At 39.5% G+C, this 19,080-nt stretch overlaps 1 pseudogene; it reads left to right on the top strand.

Annotated features, from left to right (window-relative positions):
* LOC112411721 (40S ribosomal protein S6 pseudogene) overlaps positions 1 to 3,603 on the top strand; it is an 11,051-nt pseudogene extending 7,448 nt beyond the window's left edge.
* Positions 3,604 to 19,080: the final 15,477 nt, after the last annotated feature.

Below are 19,080 nucleotides of genomic sequence, written 5' to 3'. Positions count from 1 at the left end.
AAAAAAAAAAAAAAAAAAAAAAAAAAGTTGCTGCTCAGAATAGGATATTGGTCATATTGCAGGGTATGAAATTATCTGGGAGTGGTTGGGTTTTCTTGTGTTTATATAAATAATAGGCAATTTTGCTTTTATATTCTCTCACATTCAAGAAGAGAATATTGAATATATTTAGGGTCTATATTGGAAGGTACTTCATTTGCCAATTATTAAAATCATTGTTTTTAAAGAGAAAAGGAAAATATTTAATATGGTTTATCATTTATGTTATGTTGCTTGTTATATACTTTAAAATACTCAACACAACGCTAGTATAATATAAATGTGTGTGCTGACTTTTCTACCCAAGGGGCAGTTGTTATAAATAGGAATCCACATTTCCTGGGTGGTTATCTAACATTAAATAACAAAGGCCACACTTCAGAGGTAACTATTAAAGGCATGTTTTTTATCCTTATCGCTTATCCACACCCGTAGTTTTGTTAACCAGCATAGTGAATACTTGACATAGATTCTTACTGGAGAAACTGGCCACTGGATATTAGAAATGGGCTCTCATTGGTGAAATGAATGGTATTTAAGATACGTGGACTGGCTAAGATATTGAGGAGCACCTGAAAGGACAAAAGTTAGGACTTCTTTAAATTTACTGGGCCCATTGCATGAACTACTTAGTGTCAGCTTGCTAATGGATGTTTGTTTACAAAGTCCTGGGCCACTTTGCTGAGGTATGTTTTTAAAATACTTGTCTGTGTATATGGCAGCATTTCATCTGAGATTCGGTTTAAGAATGAAGAGGAGGAACTGTCCTTCACTCACCTTCAACATTTTAGCGGCTACCATTTTTCAAAAGCAAATAACTAAGAGTTGTTCGTGACCAACTTGCTAAAGTCAGTTTTCAAGAATTTATTAAAACTTTATTTATATGCGTGTTTCATTTGTATAAGTGTTCTTTCACCAGTCTGTTGATATCTCTGGGGAATAAAAAATGTTCAGACATTGGAGCTGGGGCCCATGAGTGACATTCACTTTTGGCAATTCCCTGGGTGACAATAGCTATCATTTCCCAATTTGGTTTCCTGATGCACTTCTGCCTGCTTAGGCCTATCCCATTAGTCTCCATCTGTGGGGATATGAAGATTAACCTTGCTCAGTGTTATGTTGGAGATTTGAATTGGAGATCAATTTCCTTTAGGGAAGAGACTATCAATCAATGTCAACCTTTTATTTATTCAACAGCCACTGCATGCACAGTATTGTTCTAAGTCCTTGGAGAATGATCAAGATTGCATATGTATTGTAGACCATGATCTCCAGAACTCATGATCTACAGGGGCACAGAAGATAAAAAGGTGTATTTAATTTCATTATCTAAAAATAACCTTCAGTGACAGCTATCTATAGATTCACTGTTGAGAGCTCTAATTTGTGGTAGATTCCAAGTCTTTTAAAAGTCTCTTTTTTCCTTTAATTCCTTTATTCCTCTATCCTTTCTTTTCTCTCTCCTTCCATCTCTTCCTTTCTGCCTTCATTTCTCCCCTTTCATTCTCCCTTTCACCTCCCTCACTTCTTTCTCTTCTGCTCCCTCCTTTCCTCTCTTCCTCCCTTTTCCCCTCTCTCCCTTCCTTTCTTCCTTCTTCCCTTTGCCTGAATAGTTTATTTGAGCATTTCCCCCAAGATAGTAAAGAATCTACTGCTTTGTTCTCCTGTCTTCACATCACGAGGTTAAATGGCTTTATTTAAAAACAAGTGTTCTCTCCTCTCTCAGAATGTGCCTGTTGTGGGATGCTGGCTTTTGAGCACTTCCTCTTAAGGCCATGCTGAGGGCAACTGGCCCTCTGCTTTCACTAAGTGTTGGTAAATTTCCTAATAGCCCAGATGAACCTGAACCCTACTGCTCCTGAAAGCTCCTTGCCCTCATCTTGCTACTTGAGGAGCCAGGCATTTTGGGGTTTGAATCTTGGTTCAGCCACGTTCTGACTCTGGCACTGGGCGAGGTGTCTAAATTTTCTCAACCCCAATTTCTTCACCCACAAAGTAGGAGACACAATGTTTACAAAACAGTACAGAGATAATTCTCTCCAACTTTGGTTACTGTCATCACTTTTGCTTTATTTTCACTCTAATTCTTGGTTTCTGATCTTACTGGACCCTGAACCCTCTACTCCACTGCATTGGGATGACTTGCCTGTGTCCATTCACCAGGTATCAGATCCAGATGTTTCTCCTAAGCTCAGTATCCCTGTCTCTATCAGAGTACCAGGTCCTCTGTGCCCACACACAGGCTGAACTGATCACAGAGACTCCTGGTTCTTTGCCTAATCTATACCTGCATAGTGGGAGCCATGTATGCCAACAGGATTCATTTTAATTGGGAAGATCAATAATTCTTCCTTTACTTTCAATAGTTATAAATTTATGTAATCCCCTTCCCAGGATATATTTAAGCTCCAGATTGATACCCAACTACATGAGAAGATTTAGAAATCCTAGTCATCCAAGTGCTTAAGAATTTAGGACCTAGGGTCAGAAAGACTGGTTTCAAATCCTAGCTTGGCTATTTTGTAGCTGTGTGAATTTGGGGAAGTGTTTTAACAGAGTTTTAGACCTTAGTTCCAGCCCTACATATTTATCTAAAGACAGCTGTTTCACGTAGGGGAAGAAGCATGGTCTGGGGCAGCAGAGACATAGTTTCAAATCTTGCACCTAATATTTACGGAATGAATCTCTCTTTCTGCTTCTGTTTTTCGTATATAAAATGGGATGATGATGTGCAGTAAACGATTGTGTTTGCCTGCCACTGGGTAAGGGGCATTCCTGTTATAGACCAAGGAGAACTGGAGAAAGGAGCACAAATCTGTTCAAGGTTGCATTGTAGACGCCAGTCTGAGTGTTCTCAACTTGGTTATTATTTTTTTAAGAAAAGGGAGAAGGATACTCCTGAACTAATACTACTGAAGCTTGTCACCTGGGGCCCAAAAGAACTATCAGAATTGCAAATTTTCAATCTCTCTGAAGATGATGCCTACTAGTGTATTGTAAGGAAGCCCTTGAACAAAGAAGGTAAGAAACCCAGGACCAAAGTGCTCAGGATTCAGTGTCCTGTTACTCCACGTTTCCTGTGACACAAACATCAGTGTATCGCTCTGAAGAAACTGCATACGAAGCAAACTAAGGACGAGCCAGCAGAATATGATACACTTTTGGCCAAGGGAATGAAAGAGGCCAAAGGAAAATGCCAGGAACAGACTGCCAAGAGACAGAGGCTGTACCTGCTGCGAGCTTCTACCTCTAAGTCTGAGTCCAGTAAAAACATGATTTCCTAAGAGTAACAAATTAACAAGATCAGACATCACAAAAGATTAAATGAGATACAAATCTATGAATAGGTTTCACCACAAAACGATTTTGAAAATGTTATTTCCAGCTCCCAGAAGGGTACCCTCACATAAGGGTCATAGTCAGGGTTCAAATGGGTCAAAGAAAGAAAGAAAGAGCGATTCTTTCTTCAACCTGCTTTCCATGGTGCTTCTGGCTTTCCTGGGTCTCTCTCACTTTTCTCTGTTCTCATGCCTCCTCTTAGGTATTGCTCCTGGGAACCTCTTCCTTCTCTTTTTCTGGGTCAGCTGCCCAGCCCAAACCAACACAGAGCAATCACAACATCACTCGCCTCTAAATCGCACTTCTTGCTACAGGGTGCGATCTCCTATCTGTGATTTTACTTCCAAGTTCTGATGTCTCTTCTCTGAGGGTCTCCTCTGTGATGAGACGTGGGGCAGCAGAGTATGCCTGAAAGCCCACTCATCGCTGCAGCCCATCCAAAACACAAGCTGCTTTCCAAAGTAGGGAAGCTGGTTGAAGATGATTCTTTTGACAACACTGCTGATGGACTGAGGAAGCCGGGTGGGAAGGGAAGAGCCCTGAAAAGATCTCTCCCTGTGTTTCTTTCTCTTCAGGGTGAGCTCTTAACCATCCCCAGAACAAGTTAGCTTAAGCACCACATCACTTTCAAACCTTAAGAGAACATGGAAACCTGGAGCATTTGTGGCCAGAAGGCATTCCCTTCTGATTGTGAATAAAGAGGGTGAAGAATAGATTCTTATGTGCAGGGCAAAAGTTCTGGTTAGATTGTCCCCAAACACTGACAAACACAGAGACTATATAAAGAGTGATATTGGGAATGAATCCGTATTGGGAGTTATCCTTTCTAAATTTAGAACCTCAGAATGTTGTAGCTGGATACTCTAGAGTGAGGGGTCTAAACTCAAATACCAGTAGGAGACAAGCACATATTCTTAACGAGAGAAGCTGCCTGGTGGGAACCGTGGCGTCAGGAGAGGGCTGACATCTAAAGGGGCAGATGCAACTCTACTTCTGGTGATTGTTGCTTTGATGTTCACTGTAGTCAGATTCTCCAATTTGTTAGGGGTAACTGGATTTTAACATAAAATCCTTTAAATATGTGCAGCTAATTAAACAAACAAACAAGTGGATGCTGTGTTGTAACTGCCAATTGAGTTAACGGACTCCTAAGTTTTAAAGAAACTGAGGCTCAGCAATGAGAAGTGACTGCTTCACAGAAAACTGTCAGAGACAAGTATTCTAGATATGATTGATGGTAAGACCCTAGTCTAAAGTTCATTTATTAAGACCAATTCCATGGCCACTTGAATGCTAAAAATTCACTGATGGAACCTAGTGTGGTAGATCAAAAAATTAATCTAATTCTTCACTTCCCTTTAAATAGAATGATACATTCATGCCGTTACCATGGCTTAGTGGTGGGTAGAGTATATATACCCACCTGTGACTTTGAGCTTGACCTTGTAGACTGCTTTGACCGATGGGATGTTAGTGGATGTGACTCAAGCAGAGGTTTAAAATGTGTTTTCAGGTCTTTCTTCTGTGCCCGTACATTTCTTGTACTTCTTAGTGTGTCCAAATGTCCCCTTATATAGATACCAGTCAGACTGGATTAGTCTGACAGCCTCATTTTAACTTCTGTAAAGGCCCTCTCTCCAATACAGTCACATTTTGGGGTACTGGGGGTAAAGGCTTCGACACATGAATTCTGGGGGACATGATTTAACCTATAACACACAGGTTACCATTTGACTAGAGTGGCCATTTTTTGTTCAAACCCAGACACACTGAGAGTGCTAAAATGCCAACCCACATCAGATTCTGGGACAACCTGCAGAAACTAATACTGGATATATGGCCATGCCATCCTGGTGGTGGGTAAGTGGGATATTTAGCCTTCCTCACTCTGGATCAGGGTCTGCTCCAACAGTTCTGACGGCTGTTACAAAAGCTTGTTTCAGCTCTCAGGCTGAACTAAGAAATGCCTCGGCTGACTGACATGAAAAGAGATTTAATTAACCTCTTTGAACACCATCCCCCAGAACTGGCCATGTCTGCTTTCTCACTTCTGCCTGCTGATCCCCTACCACCTGTCCTTAAAAATCTGTGATGCACATGTACCTGGTTCCTTGGACAGCCTTTGTCTTGATGCTGCACAAACTCCGAAGTCAGACTCAGTAGCCACCACTGAAGATGATGCCCAGTGCAGCCCACTTGCCCACGTTGTTAGATTTGTGGAAACAAGACTGTTTCTGCCTTTTCTCAACAGCAGTGGTTCTCAACCTGGGCTGCACTTCAGAATCACATGCGAAGCTTTTAAAAGCCCTGATGCTGTCAGCACTCCTGACCGATTCAATCAGAAGCACTGGAGGTAAAACCCAGGCATCGGTATCTTTTATATAGCTCTGCTGGTTACTCCATCGTGCATCCCCTTTGAGAATTAGCTCTCTAGATCCTGGCTGCTAAAGTGTGGTCAGTGGACCACCGTCCCTTGGGAGCCTGTTAGAAAAGCAGAATCTCGAGCCCCACCCCAGACCTGTTGAATCGGAATCCGCATTTTCATGATTCCTAGATACGTTAATGTCTGAGGAGCGCTGAGCTATATCATCTGTTCTCACCTTTGGCTGTACACTAGAAATGCATGGGAAGCTTTAAAAATGCTGGTGCTCTGGCTGCACAGAAACCTGATTCAGTTACACCCATAGGAGTGAGGACCAGCAACCAGGATTTTTTAGATCTTAGATCTTAGTAGATGATTCAAATTGAGCCACTGCTTTAGGCTCTAACATTTATCTGTTTGAAACAAAATTTTCCAAACACTCAAATGCCGAAGGCTTAATAGGTCAGTGAGCCGTATCGTCTCCCAATGCCACAGTGCCAGCCAGGAGTGATGTGTCATCAGAGGAGTTGTAGAGTAATTGCAATCTAGACTTCTCTGCTCCGTTGGTGCTAGCTCATTTGTAGAATCACTATGGCTGCTGGGACCTGGAGGGCCTAGAAGTGAATTCTAACCGAGGGTCAGAATAAGTGCCCAGATATTTTATTAGGAACTTCAGGAAAAGTCCTTCTAGAAAGAGATCCAGACCTGCTTCTGTCCTGAAGTTTGCCTGGGATGGGCTGGACCAAGCTACATTTGTGGGCAGACATTCCAATCTGTGAAGGCCTAAGGCAACTGGAAATGACTTAGGGATCACTAAGTGTTACTTTCTTTGTTGCTATTGAATTTTTGTAGCCGCACTCTATATATAAACAACAAAAATGTTATTACTATATTAAATACATAACAATAAATATATCATGGGTTGATTGTGTCCCCCTCCAAAAGATGTGTTGAAGCCCTAAGCCTCTGTATCTCACAATGTGACCTTATTTGGAAGCAGGGTGTTTACCAAGGTAATCAAGTTAAAATGAGGTCATTAAGGTGAATCCGACATGACCAGTGTCCTTAAAGAAGGGGAAATTTGGCCACAGAGACAGATGTGCACAGAGGTAAGATCATGTAAAGAAACACAGGGAGAAAGACAGCCATGTGACTATAGTGATCTATCTCTAAATCAAGAAACACCAAGGATTACTGGAAAATACTAGAAGCTGGAGGACACAAGGGAGGATTCTCCCCTAGAACCACCAGAGAGAGTTTGGCTCTGTGGACCGTTTGATTTCAGATTTCTAGCCTCTAGGACTGTGAGACTATAGATTTCTGTTGTTTTCAGTCACTTTGGTTTTGGTACTTTTTTATAGCAGCCCTAGGAAACTAATACAACAAGTAAGGCTAAAAATGAATTAAGATGAAATTTTCCAAAATTACCCTAAAGAACGAAAAAACTGGATAAGGAGATTCTAAAATTGAATAGCTCTTTTGAAAGATTCTTTTTACTGATAAATATAAGTATATAGATGCTTAAAATGAAAAGCTGAAGAGTTTTTTGCTAAAAGATGTCATATTTTTCCAGCACTCAATGAATGGAACTTAACTTAGAGCCATTTGTGGAAATGTGTTTTCCCTTTCGAAATCATTAAAACATACATTGTTTCTCTTTATGTTAGTTTTATGATGCATGTTGGAATTCCAAATAAAATACTGTTTAGATGCTTATGCACTACGGTTGTTGCTTTGCAATGAGACACAAGACTGGGTGGAAGAATATCTTTCTATATCAAGGCAGTGAATCCTTAGTCAATGGTCCAAGTGTACTTTACAGTAGGATTTTATTATGATATCAAAATATTTTGATAGGCAAAAGACTATGAATACAGAAAGACCTCTCTGTTCTACAAATCCTAATATCAAGCACATTTCCCAAGAAGTCAGATACTGCCTTTTAAAACATGCTCATATCTTTTGTTTTATCCTTTGCTTCTGTGTCACTACACCTGCAAGTGTTAAATCCAAGGGACCTGGAAACCTTTCCATATTTCTCCTCCCGATAGCCCCAGATGAAAGTACACATGCTAACTTGGCTGAGCTTTTTCATCAGTTCCTGAAGTTTCTACAAAAGCATGTTGCTGACCAGGAAACTGGGTCAGGCAATTGTTCTGCAATAAAGATGATCTTTTGAAGTGTCTCAGCAGCTGCCTACCTTGAACAGGAGTCCCGTGGTTCATGCTCTTCACAAATTGAGCCTCAGGCCTCAGATATTATTTCTCTGCTTTAATAACAATGAAAAAAAACTTTGCCCTTTTGTTCGCCACCTTCCTTTGGGCTTTCTGATTGATGAACCTATTCACTTAAACAGAGTTTTTAAAATTGCTTTAAAAAATACAACCACTTCCTGAAATATATTTGTAAAGGAAAGCTATCTCTTGAAACTCTGTGAAGCTAGTACATAAGAAATACTGCCGTGTTGCCATAGGACAACCACCATTGACTTGGGCAGAATCTCTAAGAGGCAGTTTGATTTCAACTTGAACAGGATTTGATCTTTCAGAGTCAGAGGTATTTTCCAGGCCTTGGGATTTCCTACGCACCCACAACAGAGGCATTTTCTCCCTTAATTCCTCAGTAAAGAAAGAACTAAGTTGTGGTTTTTCTTTTGATATCAACTGACAACATTAGCATATTCAGGGTGAAATATGTATAACTCATTGGATCAGATACCGTTTAACAGGGACATGAATTATGAATCAATGAAAGAAGCTGTCACCAGCTATGTTACCTTGATATTAATAGCATGAACAATCAATGTTGGAAGTATCTGGGGCACATGTGCCATTAAACCCATGTTGTCTTTCAAGAATGAGATAGAGGTAGAGGAGGGAGAGAGGGGAGCAGCGTGTGAGAGTGGGCTAGAGAGATCGAGGGATAATATTATTTATGAGGATTTCTTTTAACGTCCAGTGGAATTCAAATAACTCACCTGTTAGAGTCCCAAGCTGATGCAGTTTCACTCGGATCATGCGACCTGAGAAAAGAGATATCATCACTAGATTAACCTTTGTTGTCTACAACAAGGGCCAGCAGCCTATGGCCACTGCTTACTTTTGTATGGTCTGAGAGCAAAAAATGTTTTTACATTTTTAAATAGTTGAAAAAAATCAAACAAAGAATATTATTTTGTGACATGAAAATTACATAACACTCAAATTTCAGTGTTCATAAAATTTTATTAGAACACAGCCACAGCCATTCCTTTATGTAATGTCTATAGATGCTTTCCTATAATGGCAGAGTTGAGTTATTGTGACAGAGACCACGTGGCCTTTAAAGCCTAAAATATTTACTATTTACCCCTTTGCAGAAAAAAGCTCACTGACTCCCTGTATATTCAAATACATGCATTTATATGTGCCCATATATGTGTATATATAAGTGTAAATCATCTATCTACCTACCTATCTACCTACTTATCTAATATACGTAGCTAATATTTTCCTTCCATACCTAAGTAAATCTTTCCTGTAGCTTTTATTTCTTCTAATCAAAGTAATATAAGCCCTGAAGCATAGTAACTATACATCTCTAACCTCTTATTCCATTTTTGTAGTTAAAACTGCTTCAATGCACAAGGCAATGTCTTATTCTACTGAGTGCACGCTTTGATAAAACTCAACACGCTTGATATTTACTCTGGCTGGCAGGGAAGTATATTCACCTAGACTCTGGGCCATAAGATATCTGATATCCCCACAATAGCAACCTCAAAGGTGATATAAAAATGTTAATAGTTAATATACTAAAGCCCCAAATGCCCATCTGGGGTGGTGGAATTCATTTCCTATCATCTGTAGTTAAAAGAGGCAAATTCAAGGTTTTAACTGGGAATTATTTAAGCTGTGTTTTAAATGAATAGTCAGGGAAGAGCTTAAAGATCATTACTTCCAGTGGGAGAATTTTGATCCTAGAATTGAAGACCCTGGCATTTAATTTTTACAAAGTGACTAACAGGAAGCTGGAGGTAGCCAATGGAACTCAATTTGACAAATGCGTCTCAGATGTTGTGATATAATAAAGCATATATCCAGTCTTTGTCCCTGCTTCCTGGCACAGAGCTTCAAAAACTCTTGGAATTTTCCTGATAGGAGTGTCTGTTTTAATTCCTTACAAGCCCCTTCCCACCGTACCTGAGTTTCTGCTAATAAGGTGATTCATGGTGGAGCTCTACATAGTTTCCAGGGAGGAGCTAACCATGCTAGAAAGACCAAGCTCATTATTACAGGGTTGGAATTTTCAGCACTGCCCCCCTGCCAACCTCCATGGAGAGAAGGGGGACTGAAGATTCAATTCAAACATGTGACCAGTGATTTAATCACTCATGTCCATCTAGTGAAACCTCAATAAAAACTCTGAAAAATGAGGCTCAGAGAGCTTCCAAGCTTATGAACATATCAATCAATGTACCAGGAGGATGGCACACCCTTTAGTCCACAGGGATGGAAGCTCTGGATCTCTCTTCCCCAGGCCTTGTCCTGTTCACCTCTTCCATTTAGTTGTTCTTAAGTTATAACTTTTATAATAAAATGGTAGTTGTAAGTGTAGTGCTTTCAGTGAGTTCTGTAAGTCATTCTACTGAATTATGAGACTTAAAGGGTATTGTAACAACCCTCAAATTTGTAGCCATCTGGGAAGAAGTGCAAGTAGTTTGGGGACACCAAAGACTTGTGGCTGGCCTCTGAAGTGGGGACAGTCTTATGGGACTGAGACCTTAACCTGTGAGGTCTGTAATAACTCTGGTACTTAATGTCAGAATATAATTGAGTTGTATCCACTATATTTCAATTAAAAAAGAATATAATTGAGTTGTAAGACATCCAGTTGATGTCACAGAATTGTTGCTAGAATGCACATGGTAACTTGGCTAGGTGCTGAGGATGGAAAGATGCGTAAGGCAGTTCTTGATGTCAAAGTGCTCACAACCTGGTTGTGTAACTGTTTAATAAGATCAAAATGTGATTTCAGCATAAGAGGGTGAACCTCATCTTTTAAGAAGGGAGTGAGAGGAGTGGGACGTAAAGAGGAAGCAAAAGGCCCTTGTTTTTAGTGTTTATGAGTAAACTCATTGTAAACTGTGAAAGCTGAGGCTCTATTCCTATGTCCATCCTGCAGTTTTATGTGTGCTAATTCTCCTTATCTGTTACTGAGTTTGTGTTCTTGGGAAATTCTTCAGGTTTGTGTTCTTGGGGTATTCTTCTTTGCAGGATTTGTAATTGGTGGAACTATTTGACACTGGGAAAAAGGGGGATGTTTTTCCCAAAGTGAGTAGATGCAAAAGCCCTCACTGGGCTCAGTTATTCACTGGGGCTCAGTGAGTGTCTGTAAATCATTCGTAAAGAACAGTGTCCTTCCTAATGAGAAATGGGATCTTTGGGCTGGAAAGCAAACTGAGTGGGGTGGTTTATAATCTTGAGGGAATTGAGAAGCAAGAGGTATGGCCCTGGACTCTAACTCCCATATTGAGAAAGGCAACATTATTAAATCAGTGTCTAGTACAGGATGGGTAGGGTTGGAGGAAGAAGGATGGGGAGTCAGGAGAAGATGTTGGATAGAGAATAAAATCACCACGGCAACAAAGCTGCAAGAAAAGGATTCCAAGGGGATTGTATCAGTATTATTCTAGCTGTTTTAAGCAGAAAAGAATTTAATACCAGGACTTAGGTTTTTACAAAATTGTGGTTGGGCTAGAGCAAGTGGGCTCCAGACTGGGCCTCCTAGTAATGATTTTCAATACAATTTTGTAGAAATAACACACCCAAGTAGTAGCTGCCTTTGCTGCCATAAGACAGCCAGGGACCTAGATCACCACTGGCCCCAGTGCTGGCTCTAGGACCACAGTACTCCAGCTGTGGTCTAGGGCTGAGGAGGGCCACATGTGCCTGAGAGAACTTTAGCCTTGCTGACAAAATAGCCACTGCCCAAACCATTCCCTCTCTCTCCACCTTCTCCCCACTAAATTCAGTGCTAGTGACTGGAGAACCTATTTCCCATTTGCAACCCAGCTGCAAAAGCATTTGGGAAATTTCGTTTGTATCTTTCTAACTTCTGCAGTGTAGATGGAAATTAGAGCAGATATTGAACAAATGAACCAATCGACCGTAGTTTCTATGGGGTGGTGCAAGGGTACCAGGACATTAGGACTTCTTAGTCTTGCCATCATAAACCTGTACTTGAGAAACTTGGTTATTTCTACGTTCTTTGTAGTTTTGGACAACTATTGTGAGAGTGTGCCAAGAAGGAGATTTCAGTCCATATCTAAGGCAGGGTCATGGAGCAGAAAAGAGGGTCAAAGAATTGAGGACCCGGTTTACAGTGATTTCTTTTTATCTAGAAGCTCTAATCCTGAAGCTGTTCTCTTCAGCTTCAGATGAATTTATAGTGTTTTAATAAAGAGGCCACTTTCTCATACTTCCATGTTATGGATATGATCTCTGCTCAGTGTAACAAGTCAAACTTGAAACAGGTGAACTCTCCTTTGGAGAATTTTAAAGAACCCTAGACATATTTAACACAATAATTAAATAATTGGTATATTTAAGCATGAGCATCTTATTCATTCATCAATCAGCTTTATGATCTTTAATTTTCACTCATTTAACAGATGTTTATGAAGCACCTACTATGTGCAAAGCACAAGGGAACATAGAAACAAAAGATTGGCTCCCGACCTCAACTTGCTCACAGTTTAGTGCGAGGTATGACAGTAAATATGCCAAAACACTGGAGTGTTACTAACTGGTGATTATTAACTAACATCTATGGAGAACTTAGAATGATTTGGGTGCTGTGCTAAGTTTTTTACTTATATTGTTCCACTTAATCTTTATAGTAATCTTTGAGTGTGGTACTATTAACATCCATCTTATAGATGAGGAAACTGAGGTATAGGGAGGTCAACAAATACTTTAAGTGGACTCAGCTATTAAGTGGCTAAAGGACAGCTTAAACCCTGCTGTGTGACTGCAGAATTGACCTCTTGACCATCTGCTGGGCTGTAGTCAATGGTGAGAACACTAGCCCATACTTTTCATTCAGTCTGGGTAAGATGATTTGGAGAAGTGACCCAGAGAAAGGAGATGCAAATTGACATTTTAGGTTGAGTTGAATGGAACTGACCAGGTGAACAATTGAGGGACCACTTTGGGAGCAGAAGGATCAGTATGGAAGGCAGGCCATAAGGGTTGAGAGAGTAAGTCATGTTTTGGAATTTGCAAGTAGTAATACATGATACACAGTATGGAGTTGTGTACAGGACCGGTGAGAGGAAGGCTTTGTGAGCCTTGGCAAAGAGTTTTATCTAAAATCAGAAGGCATGGAGGAGGAGCTTCAAGAAGGCGGAGGAAAAAGACGTGGAGATCACCTTCCTCCCACAAATACATCAAAAATACATCTACATGTGGAACAACTCCTACAGAACACCTACTGAACGCTGGCAGAAGACCTCAGACTTCCCCAAAGGCAAGAAACTCCCCACGTACCTGGCTGTGTGGCTGACAGGGTATTGGTGCTCCAGCCAGGTATCAGGCCTGAGCCTCTGAGGTGGGACAGCCGAGTTCAGGACATTGGACCACCAGAGAACTCCTGGCCCCATACATGTAATATTAATCAGTGAGAACTCTCCCAGAGATCTCCGTCTCAATGCAAAAACCCAGCTCCACTCAACGACCAGCAAGGTCCAGGAATGGACACCCCTTGACAAACAACTAGCAAGAGAGGAACACAACCCCACCCATTGGCAGAGAGGCTGCCTAAAATCATAAGTTCACAGACACCCCAAAACACACCACCAGATGTGGTCCTGCCCACCAGAAAGACAAGGGGAAGGGGGAAGGGTAAGCTGGGCAAAGTGAGAGAGTGGCATGGACATATATACACTACCAAACATAAAATAGATAGCTAGTGGGAAGCAGCCGCATAGCACAGGGAGATCAGCTCGGTGCTTTGTGACCACCTAGAGGGGTAGGATTGGGAGGGTGGGAGGGGGACACAAGAGGAAGGGGATACGGGGATATATCTGTATGTATAGCTGATTCACTTGTTATACAGCAGAAACTAACACAATACTGTAAAGCAATTATACTCCAATAAAGATTTTTAAAAAATTAAAATTATGAATAAGTAAATAAATTTAAAGGATAATTTACATATAATAAAATGCTACTTTTAAATAAAAAATATCAGAAGGCATGAAAGGCTTTTAAGCAAATGAGAGCTAACATTCTTTAGAAAGGGTTCTCTGGTGATATATGCAGGGCAGTGATCTTGGAGCAAGAACTCCATAAACAAAAGTAAAATTATTACCTGCTATTTTCTGGCAAGGATTCAATACTATATAGGTTGAATGTTAATGTAAAACCCCGTAATTTTAAAATCTCATTAAATAACTCAATTTCCCATTTACTTGGTTTTTTTTTGAATGCACATCATCCGAAAATCTACAAATAATAAATGTTGCAGAGGGTGTGGAGAAATGGGAATCCTCTTGCACTGTTGGTGGGAATGTAAATTGATACAGCCACTATGGAAAACAGTATGGAGGTTCCTTAAAAAACTAAAAGTAGAATTACTATATGACCCAGCCATCCCATTCCTGGGCATATACCCAGAGAAAACCATGATTCAAAAAGACACATGCACCCCAATATTCACTGCAGCACTATTTACAATAGCCATGGAAACAACCTAAATGTCCATCGACAGGTGAATGGATAAAGAAGATGTGGTACATATATACAATGGGACATTACTCAGACATAAAAAGGAACAAAACTGGGTCATTTGTAGAGATGTGGATGGACCTGGAGTCTGTTATTCAGAGTGAAGTAAGTCAGAAAGAGAAAAACAAATATCGTATATTAACGTATATATTTGGAATCTAGAGAAATGGTACAGATCAACCAGTTTGCAAGGCAGAAATAGAGACACAGATGTGGAGAACAAACGGATGGACACCAAGGGGGGAGCGTTGGGGGATGGGATGAATTGGGAGACTGCGATTGACATATATACACTAATATGTATAAAATAGATAACTAATAACAACGTGCTGTATAGCACAGGGAACTCTACTTCATTTCGCTGTACAGTAGAAAGTAACAATGTTGAAAAACAACTATACCCCGATAAAAAAACCAAAACAAACAAACAAAACTTTCCAAGTTCATCCAAGTTGCCAACAGTTCAGAGACACTTAAAAAAAAAAAAAACCCCACAATTTATAGGTACTCCTTATTTTTTCATATTCATTTTTTTATTGGAGTATATAGTTGATTTACAATGTTGTGATGTTGACTGTTTTCTAGGACTAATCAAAAACTATCCAGGGATAGCTGATCTAGACCCAGGCAAAGCTAAGAAGGATAATATAACAAGCATGCCTTTTCGGTCTCCAATCTCTACCTACCCCTTATCTAGTTAAATGGACTGGCTGTTAATGATTTCTCTCTCATGTGTAGAAACTGAGGTGCATTGATGAGACCTGGGATGGGCTATACTCTACTCCCATTCTCAAAGTCTGTTGTGTCCAAGACTGCTAGTGGACTAGCTCCTCCCCTCTAAGATCTATAGATTGAGAGATACCCTCCTGCAGGATATATTGATTCCACATGGCTGCTAAGGCAACTTCAGAAATGAACAGCCCATTCAAGCTCTCCCTGTTCCATTTCTGCAGATGAACCAAATAAAGCACATGAGACCTGGAATTTAAAAAATGGAGGAGGAGGGTCTATTGAAAAGTGGTGCTGTGCAGGGATTAAGCATGCAACCTCTGGATTCAGCAGTACATGAATTCATATCTTAGCTTCAGCATTTAGCAGCTATGTTACCAAGTGTAAGATACTTAACCTCCCTTTAAGACTCAGTTTCTTTGACTGTATGGGGTAAAAATAGTAACTCCTTTACAACATGTGGGAGAGTAAAAGAGATATTTCAGATAAATGTTATCACAATCCCTATAATAAACATTTGTTTATTATTGTTACTGTTGCTGTGGGCAAAGAAGGACATGGGACAACTGGCCAAATTTCTCTTCTCTCACATTCTAACCCAGGAAGAATTTTAAGCAGATGAGACAATCTCAGGATCCTGGCATTTTATTCCCTAGAACAAATGTGGATAGCAGTGGAACTACTTTGGGAGATGTCTCTCTAGCCATTTCTTGACTAGCTTTATCCAATTCCACTCCTCTGTTTCTTGACTAGCTTTATTCAATCCCAAAGAAAAGTGAGCTACAAAATGATCTACAGATTCAATGCAACCCCTATCAAAATTATAATCACATTTTTCACAGAAATAGGAAAAGCAATCCTAAAATTTGTATGGAGCCACAAAAAACCCCGAAAAGCCAAAGCAATCTTGAGAAAGAAGAACAAAGCTAGAGACAGCACATATGCTGGTTTCAAACTATATTACAAAGCTATAATAATCAAAACAGTGTGGTACTAGCATAAAAAAAGACACATCCATCAATTAAACAGAATAGAGAGCCCAGAAATAAACCCAAGAATATATGGTCAACTAATCTGTAACAAGAGAGCCAAGAACACACAATGGGGAAAGGATAGTCTCTTCAATAAATGGTGCTGGTAAAACTGCATATCCATATGCAAAAGAATGAAATCGGACCCCTATAATATACCACAAACAAACTCAAAATGGATTAAAGACTTAAATGTTAGACCTGAAACGATAAAATTCCTAGAATAAAACATAGGGAAAAGCTCTTTGACGTTGGTCTTGGCAATGATTTTTTGGATGTGACACCCAAAGGACAGGCAACAAAAGCAAAAATAGACAAGTGGGACTGCATCAAACTAAAAAGCTTCTGAACAAGAAAAGAAACCATCAATGAGATGAAAAGGCAACCTATGGAATGGGAGAAAATATGTGCAAACTACGTATTCAATAAGGGGTTAATATCCAGAATATGCAAGGAACTCATATAACTCAATAGCATAAAAACAAAATAATGGGCAAAGGACCTGAATAAACATTTTTCTAAAGAAGACATACAATAGTCAACAGGTACATGAAAAGGTGCCCAATATCACTAATCATCAGAGAAATGCGCATCAAAACCACAGGGACATATTACCTCATATCTGTTTTGATATCTATGATCAAAAATACAAGAGATGATAAATGCTGGTGAGGATATGGAGAAAAAGGAACTTCTGTACACTGTTGGTGGGAATGTAAACTGGCATAGCGACTAGGAAAACAGTATGGCATTTCCTCAATAAATTAAAAATAGAACTAGTGTATGATTTAGCAATGCCACTTCTGGATATATATGCAAAAAAACCCCCAAAATCATTATCTCAAAGAGGTATCTGCACTCCCATGTTCATTACAGCATTATTCACAGTAGCCAAGGTATGCAAACAACCTAAGTTTTGATCAATGGATGAATGGATAAAGAAAATGTGATAGGTAGATAGATAGATAGATAATTATTCAACCTTAAAAAAGAAGGAAATGCTGCCATTTGCGACACCATGGATAAACCTGTAGTTTATAAGGTAAAACTTATAAGTAAATAATGCTAAGTAAATTAAGCCAGACAGATAAAAACAAATACTGCATTGTTTATACATGGAATCTAAAAAAAAAGAAAATCAATTCATAGAAACAGACAGTAGAATGGTGGTTATCAGGGGCTGGGGAGGTGGGGGAAATGGGGAGAGGCTGTTAAATGGTTACAAACTTTCAGTTATAAAATGAATAAGGTCTGAGGATCTAATGTATCACATGGTGACTCTAGTTGATAAGCTGTATTGTATAACTGAAATTTGCTGAGACAGTAAATCATAACTGCTCTCATCACACCAAAAAAAAGGTAACTATGTGAGGTGATGCATGCATTAACTTGATTATAATCATTTCACAATGTATATGTCTATCAAACCATCACGTTGCACACCTTAAATATATACACTTTTTGTCAATTATATCTCAATCATCCTGGAAAAAACCAGCTGCTTTAACTTGATTAAATCATATTAGATTGACTATTAAAAGATTAAGTAGTAAAGATTAAATAATACTAGATTTTTTTAAAAAACGTCAAATTGTGGTGTACTGATCAGGACAAAATTATTTTTGCCTCTATTAAGTACCATACACACTAAATCAAAAACACTCAATATGGAAACCTAAGCTTATTGGGAATGATTTTTATTTCTTTTTTTCAAGGTGAGATGATCATAAATAATATTTTCAGAGCTCTCTCCTCCCTACCACCACTGTCACAAACACACAGAGGCTGATATCTGCTCTTCTTTCCTTATCTCCTGGATAAGATGGTCAGAAACAAAACTTTAGGAAATCTAAACTCACCCACATAGAATACAAGGAGGATATGTCAAGACAATAATCAACACATCAATAGGCAGTAAGCTGAGGTCAAAGGTAACTAAGCAGGAGAAGCCAAGGTAAGAAGAGCCAGCCTTTGGCAAACACATTAAATAACCTCAGTTTGCTTCTTGGTGCTCTCTGCACCAAGTATTTTTCAACAAATACAAAGATCAATGGTAAGCTAGATGTGTTGAGAATTTCAAAGATAAGTGTTCACTTCTTTGAAGAGTTTATAAACCATGGCTGGTTTTGGTACCCTATTAAAATTGACCGATCCTCTGCCTTATTCTGGCTCAAGGTGACAACAAGCTAATCAGTTAACCTGCTAACTTAATGTGTGACCTTCCTGCCATCTCCTCTCTTTATCTGCAGTGTAAAAGGAACCTGAATAACTTGTGATAGTGTCTTAATTCCAAGGAATGCCTCTAAAGGGGTGTCAGGCTTGTGGGCAGATATTTTTGTGCAAATTCTGACTTCACTGCTTATATGCAGGGCAGACTAAGTTGCAGGGTAGGATGACTGGGGCTTGAGGAAGTGGTGAGGTTTAGTTCTTTTTGATCAGTCTGCAGAAGCACAATTTCAGACACCATACAGATCTACAGATGTTAAGTTCTTCTGGGTATTTTATGACTTCTTGGGAACTCAAATGCTGAATTGTGCTAACTTAGAAACCGAGAGACGTGACTTAAGCAGTAGTGTTGAATCACAAGTCAGAATTACAATGCTGATGTTGAAGATCATTCAGAAGTTTCTATTTTATGGGAGCTTTATTACTTTAATCAACAATTGTTTTTTTTTATTTCCAAGAAAAAGAAAGAAGCAAACGACAATAAGAAGCAATGAAAAGGGACTGGATTGCAGATTGCAAAGTAGGTGAAAAGGGACTGGATTGCAGATTGCAAAGCAGGTGGAAGACACTTGAACATGCAGAAGAT

This window comes from Neophocaena asiaeorientalis, unplaced genomic scaffold (genome assembly GCF_003031525.2).
Source record: "Neophocaena asiaeorientalis asiaeorientalis breed wild unplaced genomic scaffold, Neophocaena_asiaeorientalis_V1.1 scaffold449, whole genome shotgun sequence".
NCBI lineage: Eukaryota > Metazoa > Chordata > Mammalia > Artiodactyla > Phocoenidae > Neophocaena > Neophocaena asiaeorientalis.
The sequence above is the reverse complement of the archived record's forward strand: the minus strand, read 5'-3'. Positions and strand labels throughout refer to the sequence as shown.